The sequence below is a fragment of the Budorcas taxicolor genome, chromosome 8 (assembly GCF_023091745.1).
Source record: "Budorcas taxicolor isolate Tak-1 chromosome 8, Takin1.1, whole genome shotgun sequence".
In the NCBI taxonomy this organism is placed as follows: Eukaryota; Metazoa; Chordata; class Mammalia; order Artiodactyla; family Bovidae; genus Budorcas; species Budorcas taxicolor.
This window is the reverse complement of record NC_068917.1, coordinates 99,396,138-99,415,111: the sequence shown is the minus strand read 5'-3', so window position 1 is coordinate 99,415,111 and position 18,974 is coordinate 99,396,138.

Below are 18,974 nucleotides of genomic sequence, written 5' to 3'. Positions count from 1 at the left end.
CTCCCTGTGAAATGGGATGATAATGCAGTTTTCCTAAAGTCTAAATGAAATCGTTGAGATGTGTAAAGACTTTTCAAATTGTCTAAAGTGCTAAGTGAATGTTGATTAACATCTTAAATAGAGAAGAGCTAATTTATGTATCTTTGATTAAAGACAAAACAGAAACATTAAGTGCTAGAACCTGAAGTTTTCCCAGTAAGTTCTCAAACTAAAGGATATTCTTTCTATTAATGTTTCGGTTAAATGTGTGCTTCCACCTGCATTCTTGAAATCATTCCCTCTACCCTTTCCAGGAAATTTGTTCTATCAGTAATGAATTGAGACCTCTACAATATCAAACAGCCTCTAGTAGCTTGCACACACAACAAAAAAAGAGCTTGAAAAAAAAAAACTGGCTAATGGACTCCACTTTCCAAGGATGCTATAGAGGAAATGCCTGTGTTGGGTGGAAGACAGGACTAAAACGATAGGAATGCTGAACTGGAAAGGATTTATATTCCAGCTCTTACCACAGCAAGTGGATATTTATCTGCTTTCTGCTCAAGCATTTCTAGCCATTTAATTTTTCAGGGCACCTTCATGTTTAGGAAGCTCCTTATATTGCATTAAACTCTCCCTCTCCTTGGCCCACATGCTCTTCTCTGGAGCCATCAAAACCAGCCTCTTCCATCTTCAGTGTGAGGCTGTCAAATACTTAGAGATAGAGATCAAGCTTTTCATCATTTGAACATGTTATCTGTCATTACACAAGGGAGCTTGAGGGAAGGCTGGTCAGTGGGTTTGAGGAGCATCTCAGAAAGAGTTTGGCAAACTCTCTTTAACCACTGTCTGTATCTTGACTGGCCACATCAGGTCCAAAGAAGCCACAGGATGTCACTAAACCACCCAAATCTGCCACTTTTCTTGAAATTTTCTTGATCTTAGTCATACTTATGAATCCTTCTCATTTTATATAGAGTATTAAGTAGCACTTTGGTAAAAGATGTGCTTTATGTGGGGAAAAAAACCTTTTACATATTGAATAGCTACAGGGATTATGATTCCATCCCATTTTTCCCCTCTCAAGCTCAAGTGTCTTTTTGTCAGTCTTTTCATCTTCAATCCCTCCTCCTTCCTTCTGATTGTATAATTTATTCCTTCCTTTCTTATAAGCCATTTAAAGGGTTCCCAGACCATTTTACCTTTTCCTCAAAAAGCGTGACCAGATGGCACGGAGCACATAGTCAGCATGGCCTCAGGCAGGAAGAATATTATAATAGGACAGAGACAACTCCCCCCCCCCCCAATTTCCACAATCCCTCAACTTCTCCTGATGATGGAAAGACTAAGGTTAGATTCTGTAGTGAACCACAATTCTCTTTTCTAACTCCAGGTACTACTCCTAACTAACTGCCACTTATAAGTAGACTATGGTTTGCTGTGACAGTTAAGACAGTGTGTCTATTCTCTTATTTTTTCATCTCACTGTTAGTTGCTTAGTCACTCATTCAATGAATAAAATATCAGTCATTTTCATAAGTCTCTGCAGACCTGTTTCCAGATGTTCAGCAAGACATCTGCCTAGTCTCCAAGGATTTCTCATCAGCATTTGTAAACTGGTAGTAATACACACATGTGAATGAGCTTTTATCAAATATCTTATATACGTTATGAACATCCTTACATTTCCATGATATGTGCAGAAGAGAGATATTCTTAATAATTATCATTCTAAAGATGAAAGGAGTCAAGGGTCTAGAAGATTCTTGGCCTGCATAGATTGTATGTGGTGGGGCTAAGATGGCTTGGTTTCATTGAGTTAGACAAGGCTGTGGTCCAAGTGTGGCCTGCGGGGCAACCCAAGACGGGTGGGTCATGTTGGAGAGGCCTGACAGAATGTGGTCCACTGGAGAAGGGAATGGCAAGACACTTCAGTATTCATGCCTTGAGAACCCCATGAACAGTAGGAAAAGGCAAAATGATAGGATACCAAAAGAGGAACTCCCCAGGTCATTAGGTGCCCAATATGCTACTGGAGATCAGTGGAGAAATAACTCCAGAAAGAATGAAGGGATGGAGTCAAAGCAAAAACAATACCCAGCTGTGGATGTGACTGGTGATAGAAGCAAGATCTGATGCTGTAAAGAGCAGTATTGCATAGGAACCTGGAATGTCAGGTCCATGAATCAAGGCAAATTGGAAGTGGTCAAACAAGAGATGGCAAGAGTGAACGTCGATATTCTAGGAATCAGTGAACTAAAATGGACTGGAATGGGTGAATTTAACTCAGATGACCATTACATCTACTACTGTGGGCAGGAATCCCTCAGAAGAAATGGAGTAGCCATCATGGTCAACAAAAGAGTCCAAAATGCAGTACTTGGATGCAATCTCAAAAATGACAGAATGATCTCTGTTCGTCTCCAAGGAAAACCATTCAATATCACAGTTATCCAAGTCCATGCCCCAACAGTAATGCTGAAGAAACTGAAGTTGAATGGTTTTATGAAGACCTACAAGACCTTTCAGAACTAACACCCAAAAAAGATGTCCTTTTCATTCTAGGGGACTGGAATGCAAAAGTGGGAAGTCAAGAAACACCTGGAGTAACAGGCAAATTTGGCCTTGGAATGCAGAATGAAGTAGGGCAAAGGCTAATAGAGTTTTGCCAAGAAAATGCACTGGTCATAGCAAACACCCTCTTCCAAAAACACAAGAGAAGACTCTACACATGGACATCACCAGATGGTCAACACCGAAATCAGATTGATTATATTCTTTGCAGCCAAAGATGGAGAAGCTCTATACAGTCAACAAAAACAAGACTGGGAGCTGACTGTGGCTCAGATAATGAATTCCTTATTGCCAAGTTCAGACTTAAATTGAAGAAAGTAGGGAAAACTGCTAGACCATTCAGGTATGACCTAAATCAAATCCCTTATGATTATACAGTGGAAGTGAGAAACAGATTTAAGGACCTAGATCTGATAGAGTGCCTGATGAACTATGGAATGAGGTTCGTGACATTGTACAGGAGACAGGGATCAAGACCATCCCCATGGAAAAGAAAGGCAAAAAAGTAAAATGGCTGTCTGGGGAGGCCTTACAAATAGCTGTGAAAAGAAGAAAGGAGAAAAGCAAAGGAGAAAAGGAAAGATATAAGCATCTGAATGCAGAGTTCCAAAGAATAGCAAGAAGAGATAAGAAAGCCTTCTTCAGTGATCAATACAAAAAAATAGAGGAAAACGACAGAATGGGAAAGACTAGAGATCTCTTCAACAAAATTAGAGATACCAAGGGAACATTTTATGCAAAGATGGGCTCGATAAAGGACAGAAATGGTATGGACCTAACAGAAGCAGAAGATATTAAGAAGAGGTGGCAAGAATACATGGAAGAACTGTACAAAAAAGGTCTTCACGACCCAGATAATCATGATGATGTGATCACTAACCTAGAGCCAGACATCTTGGAAAGTGAAGTCAAGCGGGCCTTAGAAAGCATCACTACGAACAAAGCTAGTGGAGGTGATGGAATTCCAGTTGAGCTGTTTCAAATCCTGAAAGATGATGCTGTGAAAGTGCTGCACTCAATATGCCAGCAAATTTGGAAAACTCAGCAGTGGCCACAGGACTGGAAAAGGTCAGCTTTCATTCCAATTCCAAAGAAAGGCAATGCCAAAGAATGCTCAAACTACCGCACAATTGCACTCATCTCACATGCTAGTAAAGTAATGCTCAAAATTCTCCAAGCCAGTTTTCAGCAATACGTGAACTGTGAACTCCCTGATGTTCAAGCTGGTTTTAGAAAAGGCAGAGGAACCAGAGATCAAATTGCCAACATCCGCTGGATCATGGAAAAGGCAAGAGAGTTCCAGAAAAACATCTATTTTTGCTTTATTGACTATGCCAAAGCCTTTGACTGTGTGGATCACAAGAAACTGTGGAAAATTCTGAAAGAGATGGGAATACCAGACCACCTAACCTGCCTCTTGAGAAATCTGTATGCAGGTTAGGAAGTAACAGTTTGAACTTGATATGGAACAACAGACTGGTTCCAAATAGGAAAAGGAGTACATCAAGGCTGTATATTGTCACCCTGCTTATTTAACTTATATGCAGAGTACATCATGAGAAACGCTGGGCTGGAAGAAACACAAGCTGGAATCAAGATTGCTGGGAGAAATATCAATAACCTCAGATATGCAGATGACACCACCCTTATGGCAGAAAGTGAAGAGGAACTAAAAAGCCTCTTGATGAAAGTGAAAGAGGAGAGTGAAAAAGTTGGCTTAACACTCAACATTCAGAAAACGAAGATCATGGCATCTGGTCCCATCACTTCATGGGAAATAGATGGGGAAACAGTAGAAACAGTGTCAGATTTTATTTGGGGGGGCTCCAAAATCACTGCAGATGGTGACTGCAGCCATGAAATTAAAAGACGCTTACTCCTTGGAAGGAAAGTTATGACCAACCTAGATAGCATATTCAGAAGCAGAGACACTACTTTGCCGACTGAGGTCCGCCTAGTCAACGCTATGGTTTTTCCTGTGGTCATGTATGGATGTGAGAGTTGGACTGTGAAGAAGGCTGAGCACCAAAGAATTGATGCGTTTGAGCTGTGGTGTTGGAGAAGACTCTTGAGAGTCCCTTGGACTGCAAGGAGATCCAACCAGTCCATTCTGAAGGAGATCAGCCCTGGGATTTCTTTGGAAGGAATGATGCTAAAGCTGAAACTCCAGTACTTTGGCCACCTCATGCAAAGAGTTGACTCATTGGAAAAGACTGATGCTGGGAGAGATTGGGGGCAGGAGGAGAAGGGGACGACAGAGGATGAGATGGCTGGATGGCATCACGGACTCAATGGACGTGAGTCTGAGTGAACTCCGGGAGATGGTGATGGACAGGGAGGCCTGGCGTGCTGTGATTCATGGGGTCACAAAGAGTCGGACACGACTGAGCGACTGAACTGAACTGAACTGGGGCTAAGATTCCAATTTCAGTCTTCATACCCATAGCCTCATTTTATTTACCTCACATTGTGTTACTAGTACTACTCATTCCCAAAAAGAAACAGATTTAAAAACTCACCATGGAAATTATTATTAAGTACAAAGAGTTTTCTCCTAAATTCTTTGCCCCATCTTAACAAAAGTAATATCATGAAATCTCCTTGAAATACTTTAGTATGAAGTTCTGTCTCATCTTCTAAAACCAGTGTACTGTATACTTCCTCTTTGACTTCCACATCTGTCCATTCATTCATTTGCCTTGAGTGTCTTTCTTGTACCAAAGTGCCAAACACTTAGAATTCAAAGTTGTGTAAGAGATGGCCCTTGGTTTTGAAAAGTTTATTGTGTAGTACAGAGTATAGGGACATCTTTTAAATGGTATAAAAATAATGATGTTTTTAATAATAATGGCTAGCATTTACTGAGTACTTACTATGTGCCAGCACTTAACATATATGGTTAAAAAACGCACAATGGAATATGATTTATATTTTCTTATGAATACATATTACTTGCCCAGCTTGTATGCAAAGGTTTGAGCACAAGAGCCTGTCTTCTCAGTATTTTGCTTACATCATATACATCCTCAGTCAGTTAAACTAAAATGAACCGGTTTATGGTAGCAACCTGGAAATCATAAATAAACTAAACTGGAATATAATAAAAATTTTGCTACTAGTTTTAATGACAACTGTTGCCAAGGGGCACACATATTATTAGAAATCATTTTGACTATGTTGAAAAGGGGACCATGACAGGACAAGGTTTAATAGCATATGAACAGGATGATGGCTTTAAATACATTAAAAAAGGTCAATAATGGTTAGGATATGAAACACAATGGTTCACATATCAAAAATATATCTGGAGAATCAAACTTACAGGGGAAGGAGGAACAGATGAAAACAAGTGATTACGGCATACAAGTCTTAGCTAGGTTATAAAGCAGTAATGAATATAAATCTCACTGATTAAGACAATAGGTCTCAACCAGGAGCAATTTTCTCCATAGGGGAAATCTGATAATATCTGGCCACGATTCTGATTGTTGCAACTGGGAGAGGGGTGCTACTGATAGGTGTTGAAGAGAGCTCAAGGATACTGTTTAATATCCTTTAGGGCCCTGGAGAACTCATCTCTCCATACCCCAACAAAGAGTTACTCAGCCATAGTGTCACTAGCACTGAGACAGAGAAACTCTAGATTAAAGTAACAAATGGTCATTTCTCACTCCTAAAACATGCCCACCATGGATAAGCTCAGGACTTTGTTCTGGGATCATCCTCATCCTAAATCCAGGATTTAGGCTAACAGAATAACATGGTTGAAAGGAGAGAGAGCTTTGGTGTGTCTGCCAGTGGCAATGAAGTCATCCAGCTCTGAAATGCCACACATCGCCTCCACTCAAACTCATTGGCCAGAACCAGTCACATGGTCCCACCTAAGCCACAGGAGCCAGGAAATGCAATTCTACCATGAGTCCCAAACAGGGAAGAACTCATATGGATAATGAACAGAACAAATCTACAGTTTGAGGGAGGCAGGGCAGAAAAGAATAGCAGTATTGTGATGAAGAATTATTGCTGTTCTCATCTCAGTCTCAAGTTCTGAAGTCAATGTAGCTTCTACTTTCAGAAAATCTTTACACAGAAGGAAGTAGTATATTCACAAGTGTAATTTAGAGATTTTTCAGCTGGAAATGCTTAGAAATAATGCCTACCTCTCAGTGTTATGTGAAAGCATAACCTCTCTATCTGTGAAGGCAATTGGTGCAGTGCTTAATTTCTGAGACATGTTTTTTAAATGATTTCCTCCCCTCTTTACTCTGCAGAGTACACAGAAGATCAATAATATAGCTGAAGAATAAAATCATTAAAAAATGGGCTACTTCTTTTGCATTCAGTTCAGTCGCTCAGTCGTGTCCGACTCTTTGTGACCCCATGAATCACAGCACGCCAGGCCTCCCTGTCCATCACCAACTCCCAGAGTTCACTCAGATTCACGTCCATCAAGTCCATGATGCCATCCAGCCATCTCATCCTCGGTCGTCCCCTTCTCCTCCTGCCCCCAATCTCTCCCAGCATCAGAGTCTTTTCCAATGAGTCAACTCTTCGCATGAGGTGGCCAAAGTACTGGAGTTTCAGCTTTAGCATCATTCCTTCCAAAGAAATCCCAGGGTTGATCTCCTTCAGAATGGACTGGTTGGATCTCCTTGCAGTCCAAGGGACTCTCAGGAGTCTTCTCCAACACCACAGTTCAAGAGCATCAATTCTTCGGCGCTCAGCCTTCTTCACAATCCAACTCTTACATCCATACATGATCACTGGAAAAAACATAGCCTTGACTAGACAGACCTTAGTCGGCAAAGTAATATCTCTGCTTTTGAATATGCTATCTAGGTTGGTCATAACTTTTCTTCCAAGGAGTAAGTGTCTTTTCATTTCATTAGGGAAGAGAAAAAACACTGTATTATGTATGATATCTGAGGCTTTGCTCCTTTCTTGCCTGGATTGCATCAATTCTCTTATGAATTTCGTATCTCCATTCTCAGTCCTTTCCTCTTCTCCCTCCAAGTCAGCCTTTAGTGTTTACTTAGTGAAAACCCTTCAGTAGCTTTTAATGAACTCACTGGAAAACTCAACTCCTTAGCATGGCATTCTTCCCTTTGCTCAGTCCTCCACCCTCATCTTTCTCCCTGTTGCCCAAGCATTTAGACTTTCTCAAACACGGTGTTGTTACGCATGTTTCATCCTTTCTCGCAAACTGACTTCTTCTACCCATTGGCTTGGCAAACCCTACTTTTCCACAAAAAGATCTCAAGCTTCACTATCCTCAGGAACATTTTCCCTGAGTCTTCTCACTCCCATACTCATTTATATGACAATATTTACTATGCTATATTATTTGATTGTCTAATTGCCTATCCTCCCCACTGTATGTAAAACGCTTCTACCACGGCCTACATTTCATGCCTATAGCCATAGAATCTAGCCCAGGGCCTGACATAAAATGGGAACTCAACAAATGATTTTTGAATGAATCGTTGAGATGTAAATTTCAGTTTGCTATGTCTTCATAACGATCATTTTAGCAAATACATATTATTCAGCCAAGATGGTATCAAATTTTTCAAAAAATTAAAACAAGATAACATTTTCCTTTACTAAATTAAAGGAAAACATTTATACAAAGAAGAAAAATATCAATTATCAGATAGTTCCTGTAGCATATATATATATGTATGTATATAAAAGATTATTTTCCTTCCTCAGTGGTAGGATCTTAGGAAGGGACTAAGGATAAATAACTGAATAAAGTTAGATTAACAGATAAGAAAGGGGTTTCACCTTTCTTGTTCCTAGGGGTTACCAAGTCTTGCCCCACAAACTTCTACTTTTATTATTTGTCCTAGAATATTCAAAATTGGACTTGAATCTCGAGTTTGTCTGGATCATTACTTCTGAAAACCCTTTTAGGAAACAAGAGATTTTAAGCAGAGCACCCTTCAGTTCCGTTTAGTTCAGTCACTCAGTCGTATTCGACTCTTTGCGACCCCATGAATTGGTATAGTCCAAATCTGTCATTTTATACAATCCTGTAAGATGGATGCTTTTATAATCCCATTTTACAGATGATAAGATGGAGGCATCAAAAGGCTAAATAAAATCAGGTGGACTGTAGCCCACCAGGCTCCTCTGTCCATGTAATTCTCCAGGAAAGAATTTGGAGGGGGTAGCCATTCCCTCCTTTAGAGGATCTTCCCGACCCAGGGACCAGAACCAGGTCTCTTACGTTACAAGCAGATTTTTTTTTTTTAACCATCTAAGCCACCAGGGAAGCCCAGTAAGATGGCTACTAATATAATCCCATTTTTACAGATGATAAAATGGAGACATCAAAAGGCTAAATAAAACCAAGTAGAATATTAGATTTGAACCAAGAAGTCTAATTCAGAGAGTATACAATCCTTAATCTATAATACCATCTAAAACAAAACATACCTACTTTAATGACTTGAAAAACTTTATCCCTGAAAGAATGACTTTCTTAAAATGAATGTGAAAAGTAACTGGGAAAGTGGAAGAATTTCACTGGACATTTGTCTACTAATTTGTTCACTTCCCAATCGGAGCATGCATTTTATCAGGTGACTCCTTCATCTTAAGAAACTTGGTGGGAGGCAAAGATTGCCTTCCATGATAGTGAAAATTGTCCCCTTTTATTTCTAGGGCAGATGGAGGGCACAAAATGGAACAAAGTTCACCTTGCAAAAATATCTGTCTAATTTTCCAGGTATTTAAGCTTTCTGATATTTATATACAGAGAGAAAAAGTCATAAGTCAACTGAGGTCATTCCTTTACAAACATGACTCATATGCCATCTAAACTATAAGTTACGAAATTGAAATCTAACAGGAAGTGGCTATTTTGTTAACTCTACCTGAAGAAGAACTTCTCACTAGGAACCACCCACTTGTGCTTATTGTTGAATGAATCCTTTCTAAAGACCCAACCTCCTCCTGTAAACCAGACTGAGAAAAGCCTGCTATTTAAATATGATAATGGCTTCAATGGGGGCACAGGAGAACTCTTCTGAGACACCTTTTCTTTGTCATATTGGTTGTAGGAGTTTGCTAGTAACTAGCTGATCCTGGAGAAGAAAAAAGCAAGAGAATAATAAAGATAATTTAAGTACGATGATTTCAATGTCTTTCTCTGTTATCATTGGGGAAGGACATACATTCACTCTGGTGACTGCGGCCATGAATCAGTGTCAGGGAAGACTAAGAACAACACAGCTTCCTGGAGGGACAGCTTGACTCAAGGATTATTATTTTAGGACAGTATATTTTATCTCAAACAAATGAAAATAGGTTTATTATAGAAAAGAAAAAAATTAGCATGAACTTATAAGATCCATTGATTTATCCAAGTATTTGCTGAGTGAAGTGCTAAATGTTAGCTTCCCAAATGCTGAGCAGAAAGCAAAATGGTCCCTGACCTCAGGAAATTTACAACCTAGTGAAGGAGGCGGATGAGTTAGTCACAAAAGCTAGGCTAAGGGTTTTGCTTTTCCTGTTCTTAGAAGTTTCCAACTCTTTAACTATGAAGTTCAACTTTTATTGTTACTTGTCCCAGAATGATCAGACTTGGATTTGAATCTCAAGTTGACCTGGATCGTTACCTCTGAAGACTCTTTTAAGAAAGAAGGGATCTTAAGCAGAGCACACATGAAAGCCTCAGTTTTTAAAAAGCCAAGAACAGAGCCAATTAAGGATAATCGGAAGGATGACAAGAACAAAGGTTAGAGAAAGGCAGGGAGTGGTGGTGGCAGGGACGTGAGCACAGGTGTCCTTGAAACATATGGGGCTTAGGACACATTGAAGAAATAGAAAGAAAGCCAGTGAAGCTGAAGCTCATAGGGTAAGGGGATGGTGGTGGGCCAGGCTGGAGATACTGCTGGGGCCAGAGAAGAATTAATCTTGTGAGCATGTAGGGCATAGGAAAAAACAAAGGTGAGTACTTGCTTCAGGCAATTAGTTTTCTGGTCCTTCCAGAGGAACAGGTATCTTCTCCCCTGATATTGGGAGGTACATGGATAGAAAATGTGAAAGTGAAAGTCGCTCAGTCGTGTCTGACTCTTTGTGACCCCATGGACTATACAGTCCATGGAATTCTCCAGGCCAGAATACTGGAGTGGGTAGCCCTTCGCTTCTCCAGGGGATCTTCCCAACCCAGGCCTCCTGCATTGCAGGTGGATTCTTTACAGCTGAGCCACAGGGGAAGACCAAGAAGCACTGGCTTATTATATATCTTGCAAGGTCAATTTTACTGACCCTAATCTTGCAGATGATGAAACTGAGGCACAGAGAGAAGTGAACAAGGTAGGTTACGTTGTAACCAACAGGCAGGATTTCAATTTTGGCATATTGTACCCCAGGCTATAGGGAGACTTTAGAAGCCAACTTTGTCTCCTCCACAATTTGCCTGTGATCAGTCAGGGCTATGTATACTGATCTTATGGGCAAAAGTTTCCATTTTTATTGCTTTTAAAATAGCTGTTATTGTTGTTCAGTTGCTAAGGTGTGTCTGATTCTTCACAACCCCATGGACCGCAGCCCCACAGGATTCCCTGTCCTTCACTGTCTTCTGGAGTTAGCTCAAACTCATGTCCATTGTGTCAATGATGCCATCCAAACATCTCATCCTCCGTCTCCTCCTGCTCTCAATCTTTCCCAGCATTAGGGATTGATCTCAACATGATTTCCTTTAGGTCTAGTCTCTTTGTGGAATTTCTAATCTGGAATCAAAGCAGGTTTGGATGGTTGGCTTAAAATGATCTCCTTCTGGTTACTCCATCAGTCACAGGTACATTCAGCACCCAAATGCAGTCAGCTTTCCTTTGGCTCATTTGAGATATGAATCACTCGTCCATGCCAGTTACATTTTGCTGAGTAAACTCACTGCTCTATCCTCAACAGGTTATTCTCATCCTACCTCACTTCTCTGGAATTTTCACGGAACTCAGAATTTGTCAGAGTTGAAACTGACTCACTGCAACTTCTCCCTCAAAGAGATTTCGTTCAAATAAATCCTGGATATATCCAAGATCTTAATGAATCAGCACATTCACAAATATTGCTCTAATATAATTTCTCCCAGAAAAAGAAATAATGAAAACCTGAAACATTTTAGTTGTGCTTTGATGATTTTCTTAATGAGTAGCATTTGCCCAGGGTAGAGTACTGCCTGAAGTGAAATCAGAAATTATCTTTTTTTTCATTGCTGTACAGAGCGTACGGGGGACTCGTTTATGTCATGGAACCCGAGCACTGCCAAGTGTGACATTCCACTCCTTAGTGAATCCAAGGGTTCAGCTTTCTGGCAAGGGATGATCACTTTTTTAGAATTATTTTCTACTCCCTTTCAGCACCACCTCTTGCCATTGATGTGCTTCTCTTGTTTAGTTTTTTTTTTTTTTTTTTGTCACAAAGTACAATTTATCACATTATGAGAATTGCTAAATTCTCGTCTTGGAGTGCAAAACCATAATACTGATTAAAACACAAAAGCTGGATGGTTGGTTAGGTTCAGAGATGGAGTGGAGGGGCTGAAACGCGAGCTTGCAGACCCATGTGATTTAAAGTGCTATTGCAGCAAAATGATAAATCACCCCATATCCTGGCCATGCAAGGTCCCTTGTGAATAGCTGAATTCATAGATACCAAAATCACAAATGCTAACAGTATACTATATTCCCATAAGTTTTCACCTAAGTTGTGTTTTGCTTTTTATGTAATAATATCCAAAACCCTAAGTCTTTTGTGTATACTCAGCCTGTTCTGGGCCTCTCTTTGAGAGTCTGCCTTTGATAGTGAACTTGCCACATGAATTCAGTCAATTTATCACGGATACTGACCTTTAATAGCACCCCAAAAGTCTCCATAGCTATCTCTGATTATTCTGTTCATCTGTTTCTACCAAACAGATTTTATAATGATCAAGAACATAAACACAACCTAGAGTAAGGATCTAGTTTATATTATTCTGAGTGAAACAAATGACCACTAAAATATACTGTCTGAATTTTTTCAAGTGACTCAAATTTTCAAGGAACTGTTATGTATTCATGAAAATTATCAATAATAATATAGGGAACTAATTATTACATAGTACTAAATGACAAAAAAAAGATATAAAATGACAAGTATAGTAAGATTTCAGCAAGATTTTTGGTGTTAAAAAAAGTGTACTAAAAATACTAAATTTCATTATACCAAAAAATACCAATCATATCTGGGTATGTGAATAATTTCTAGTTTTCATTTATCATACCCTAGACCTTAAATTTCTTTTTCACAATCCATTAAAAAAAAAATTCAGCAGTTCAGTAGTACCTATGAAGTACCTTACTCTTAAAAGAACTATAGACCGGCTCCTTAAAACACTGCTCAAATTCCTCCACAGTTTCAGAGGCTAAAAAACTCAGGGCCATCAATTTGAGGAATTTAATAAAGAACAAGAAACAAATCCCAACTTCAATTCCCCTGCAAATATGACAGGATTTTAAAAATGTGCCTGGAAAACTGCATCTGGGGTTTTGCCAATCCCATAACGTTTGGGACGTTTGCTGAACCCAAAACACAGCCGGGCCCACCCATCCATAATTAAAGCCCTCCCCCCAAATGAATTCATTGCTTTGTGGCACCATCTGTCTCATTCCCTTATTTACATAATAGGGAACCCTGCTCCGACTACAGCAAATGAGAAGCGACAAAAGAATGGCAAGTGAAGATGAAATGTATACATGTATACATCAGATTATGTATAATATGGTAAAATCCTTCCAATTAAAAAAATTTTTTTTTTTAAATTCCCAAACCCATCACAATTTTTACCTGGGCCTCTTTCCAGCTCTCGGAACCTCCTTCCTCCTTCTGCTGTATCTGCAGCTCTCACTAGCATGGCTTGTTTCAAAGAGTTCATTTGTCACATTTTATTTTATTAAATATTTTATTTTCCTCTTGTGGACCCATTAGCATGCCGGTTTGAGAAAAATGACACAAATCAGTTGTGTTTGGTAGTTACTAAGCTGCAGTGGAGAAATAAGCAGTTTTATATTAACTTGAAATTTAAAAAGAAAAAAAAATTGTCCCCAATGTAGAGCTTCCTTGAATCCTTCTCATTTTCCTCCCTTCTGTCTCCTGGGAAGTTCTTGTCCTAATAATGGGAACATGAGCAGTGGATCTGTTAAAGACAGACAAAGGGCTGATTTCTGAATATGCAGCAGTTACTCTAATCCCATGTTTTGTGTCTACTCCTACAGGCTGGGGCAGGAACAGCGTTCCAGTACCCAAGGCAGCCCCAGGACTCCTATCTGGGCTCTGCCACTAACTCTCAGTGACCTCACGCAAATCTACTTTGGGGATCTTCAAGTTCACAGTCAGTGCTCTGCTGTCCCATAAATGCCTGCCTGGAAGCTGAGATGATGCTCCCCTCTGTGGATGCAGAGCCCCTCTCTTTCCAAGCCCGCAGGCACAGATGCAGTGGGTGGAGGGTTAAGAGGCCTGAGTTCCTTCAGCTTCAGGGCTCACTTTTTACCAGGATCGAGCACCCTCAGGCTAGAGGGAGAAAGATGCCAAGACTTAGAGGTATACACTGTCTTCTGCACCATGCTGACCTCTTTTATAGTCAGGGACCAGGAGGGAGACTTCTGGGTCCAGCACTGACAGCCCTTCCTTGGCAGCAGCCACAGCTCAGGCCAAAACATGAGAGGCTGGAGTTCCTGTGCTATACAACAGCTCCTTACTGGTTATCATCTGTTTTAAATATAGCGCTGTGTACATGTCAATCTCAAACTCTCAATCTGGCCTGTCAACCACAGATTGGCACTTGCCATCTACCTCTACAAGGTTTAAATCATGGGCTGCTGCAGCTGCTGACCTCCAAACCTTGAAGGAGTTCAAGGTGGAGAGGAAAAACTGGGAAAATTGGCAGGACAGGTCTTCAGACAGTCAGATATTTTCAGGAGCTGATTTTATGAGTCCAATTCTTGCATGTCTTCATATCTCATAAAACACTAAAATCTTTCATGGTATTAAAAGAGACACTTGTACCCCAATGTTCATCGCATCACTGTTTATAATAGCCAGGACATGGAAGCAACCTAAATGTCCATCAGCAGATGAATGGATAAGAAAGTTGTGGTACATATACACAATGGAGTATTACTCAGCCATTAAAAAGAATACATTTGAATCAGTTCTAATGAGGTGGATGAAATTGGAGCCTATTATACAGAGTGAAGTAAGCCAGAAAGAAAAATACCAATACAGTATTCTAACACATATATATGGAATTTAGAAAGATGGTAATGAGAACCCTGTATGCGAGACAGCAAAAGAGACACAGATGTATAGAACAGTCTTTTGGACTCTGTGGGAGAGGGAGAGGGTGAGATGATTTGGGAGAATGGCATTAAACATGTATAATATCATATATGAAACGAATCACCAGTCCAGGTTCGATGCATGACACAGGATGCTTGGGGCTGGTGCACCGGGATGACCCAGAGGGATGGTACAGGGAGGAAGGAGGGAGGGGGGTTCAGGATGGGGAACACATGTACACCCATGGCAGATTCATGTTGATGTATGGAAAAACCAATACAATATTGTAAAGTAATTAGCCTCCAATTAAAATAAATAAATTTATATTAAAAAAATAAAATCTTTCATGTTGACAATTGTTTCTCATGTCTAGCAGAAGCTTCATGACACCAGTAGAAACTTCAAGAAACTTTTTACAAAAAAATATGTGCTTGACTTCATGTATTCCCCCTTTACTAAAATCACATACACACTGTCCTTCACCCCTACCTCTTTGGAGCAGTTTCTCAGAGCTTTCTGAGGTGCCATTTCCCAGGCTGCAGTCCTCATTTTTTCCCAAATAAAACTTAACTCACAGCTCTCACATTGCACATTTTATTAGTCAACAACCCCTTCCTCTGCTCAATATTCTGTAATAATTTAAATGGGAAAAGAATTTGAGAAAGAATAGATATAGTATATGCATAACTGAACCATTTCGCTATGTATCTGAAACTAACACAACATTGTTAATCAACTTTACTACAATATAAAATAAAATGTTTTCAAAAGATAAAATGGGCAGAGCACCATCAAATGGATGCTTTTGAACTGTGGTGCTGGAGAAGACTCTTAAGAGGCCCTAGGACTGCAAGGATCAAACCAGTCAATCTTAAAAGGAAATCAACCCTGAATACCCATTAGAAGGACTGACGCTTAAGCGCCAATACTTTCGCCACCTGATGCAAAGAGCACAGGAAAAGACCCTGATGCTGAGAAAGATTGAAGGCAGGAGCAGAGGGTGACAAAGGGCAAGATGGTTGGATGACATCACTGAATCAATGAACATGAACTTGGGTAAATTCTGGGAGATTAAAGAATCTTCTTCGCTTCTCCAGACAGAGAAGCTTGGCATGCTGCAGTCCATGGGGTCTCAAAGAGTCGGACATGACTTGGTGACTGAACAACATACAAATATTTTTTAAAATGTGAGAGGCTACTACTGGAACAGTGGCTCAATCAGCACAAAGAGCTCAAGAATCAAGCTTGTCTTCAGTATTTCTTAGCCCATCTCCAGGTCTCTCAATCAGAATTTCCAGGGTTGGGATGGAGGAATCAATGTATTTATTACTTTCTCAGGTAATTCTGATTCATAGCCCAGGTTTGGGCTCTACTGGTTTCCATAACTCTTGGTATGAGAAAAGATTAGCATATCTTTAGGAGAAACAATCCCTTAGCTCCAAACTCTACAAGGAGTTTGCCACATGCTTGTCTTTATCCTGGAGTCACTGATCCACAGAATAAGTAAAACTAGCAGCAATTTTCGGAGAAGGCGATGGCCCCCCACTCCAGTGCTCTTGCCTGGAAAATTCCATGGATGGGAGAGTCTGGAAGGCTGCAGTCCATGGGGTCGCTAAGAGTCGGACACGACTGAGCAACTTCACTTTCATTTTTCATTTTCACGCACTGGAGAAGGAAATGGCAACCCACTCCAGTGTTCTTGCCTGGAGAATCCCAAGGACGGGGGAGCCTGGTGGGCTGCCGTCTATGGGGTCACACAGAGTCAGACACGACTGAAGCAACTTAGCAGCAGCAGCAGCAATTTTACTCTTTAGAAGCAGAAATGTGGACACATCTGACAACCACTTGCAATTAGCCTGAGGCCAGAACCTCAGGTATTTCCCTAAGGGAAAGCATTTTGGTGCTGGTGCTGGAGAAGACTCTTGAGAGCCCCTTTGACAGCAGGGAGATCAAACCAGTTAATCTTAAAGGATATCAACCCTGCATACTCACTGGAAGGACTGATGCTGAAGTTGAAGCTCCAATACTTTGGCTACCTGATGAGAAGAACTGACTCATTGGAAAAGACCCTGATGCTGGGAAAGATTGAAGGCAGAAGGAGAAGAGGGCAACAGAGGATAAGATGGTTGGATAATATCACTGATGCATTGGACATGAACTTGGGCAAACTCCTGGAGATGGTGAGGGACAGGGAAGCCTGACATGCTGCAGCCCATGGGGTCGCAAAGGGTCGGACACAACTGAACACCACCACTCTGATGAGCTTTAGGCTGGGCTTATACACTATGCCTTGCAATGTTCTGAGGCTAAGAACAGCCTCACCAGAGAGGCCAAAGGCCCTCCCCACATTCTTATCTGCTGGCTGGAGCCTCCTTCCAGAAACAGGAAAAAATGAGTACAACAACAACAGGACTTTTAATATAGGCAATTCAAATTTTCTCAATCATATACCATGTATGAGATAAAAATAACTTCAGAAAACATTACAATATTTACAGCAATGTAACACATACATTATCTCATTCATGTTCGATTCTGCCACCCCATGGACTGTAGCCTGCCAGGCTCCTCTGTCCATGGAACGTTCTAAGCAAGAATACTGGAGTGAGTTGCCATTTTCTTCTCCACAGCAATGTAGAACACAATCCAAACACAACCTCTGTACTTTTCTTGCAAGTGAAGCTTTAAGGACACTTCTTTTCCAACCAGATAAGCCTTCTGCTCAGCCACTTCTGTCCACATAGGAGAAACTGCTGCTACTAAGACATCTATTAGCTAAGAGTGGGTGGCAGTGGGGACACTTGGCTTGGACCTCCAAACCTTCCGTTTATCATCTGCACAGTCTTGATACATTTGCTAAACTTGACTGTCATCTGTAAAATGGGATAATAGGGGCCTATCTAACGGCTGAAGGATCAATCAGATAAGGTCCATGACAGGTCTAAGCAAGCAGTGAAAACAAAGGGTGTATTGTAAGACATGGTCTATGTTCTACTGAGCTGGCAGTTTAGGAGAGAAGATGAAAAATTGGAAAATTAATTGAGGTTCAAGTTGCCGTGAAAGCTCAAAAGCAGAAGGGATCTATCGCCCTAAAGAGGTGGTAAGGCAGTATCCTTCACAAAGAAGATTTGAATTGCGCCTTTAGTGGGGGATAGAGTCTTCTAGAAGGACAAAGAGAGGCAATATAGCATATGTGGGGGGAAATGGAGGCTCATTTCCAGAAATAGGCATGGAAGTTGACACGATTTGTTTATAACATACATTTTGAGGGGTAGGAATTAGGGAAGTGGGAGGTGGGAAGCCTCTAATTAGGCTTTTGTTGCTCTGTGCTGAAAAAGAAGGCCTTTCTGCTGAACACACTGAAAGACCAACGGAGGCTTTATAAAGGAGAGTGACATGATTAGATTTGAGTGTAGAAAGGTCACTCTGGAAATACTGATTAAGATGGGCGGGAGGAGGGTGAGCCTAGAGGCAAGAAGACCACAGTTGGAGGGGGTGCTGTAGGAATCCTGGTAAGGCGAGGCAGAGGCAGCAGTGATGGAGTGGACATTACTTATTTGAAAGATGCTAAGAAAGCAAGAAAGGCAGGGCTCAGTAACTGATTGACTGGGGCAGATAAAGGAGAATAAGGAATCAAGGCTGTCTCCCAGGTTACAAATGCAGGTGAATGCGTAAATGACTTGCACACTGACCAAGAGAGAAAGAAAAGAAGATGAGCAAATTTAAGAGTAAGTAGATGTGGGACATAGTGAATTTGCTTTGAGACATGTTGAGTTGAAAAGTATCTGTGAAAATCCAGAAGGAAAAGTCCAGTAACTATGGATATGAATGTCTCTAATTTATGGGGGAAAAAACTCGGGGGAAAAGAATCTCATTATGTGGAAGCTAAGAGTAGTTAACTTGATGGCAGGATGTTCTTCAAAATAGTTCACTAGCAGCACATACAGTGGTTATTTTCAGAAACTGAACTGCTTTGGAAAATCGAGTTTCTTTCTCCATGGAACAAAGCTCTGGATTCAGAGTCATACACCCAATGGTGCTCAGCCATACTCTTGAGTTCCAGACAAAACTCAAGGACATTTTAGCTGCAC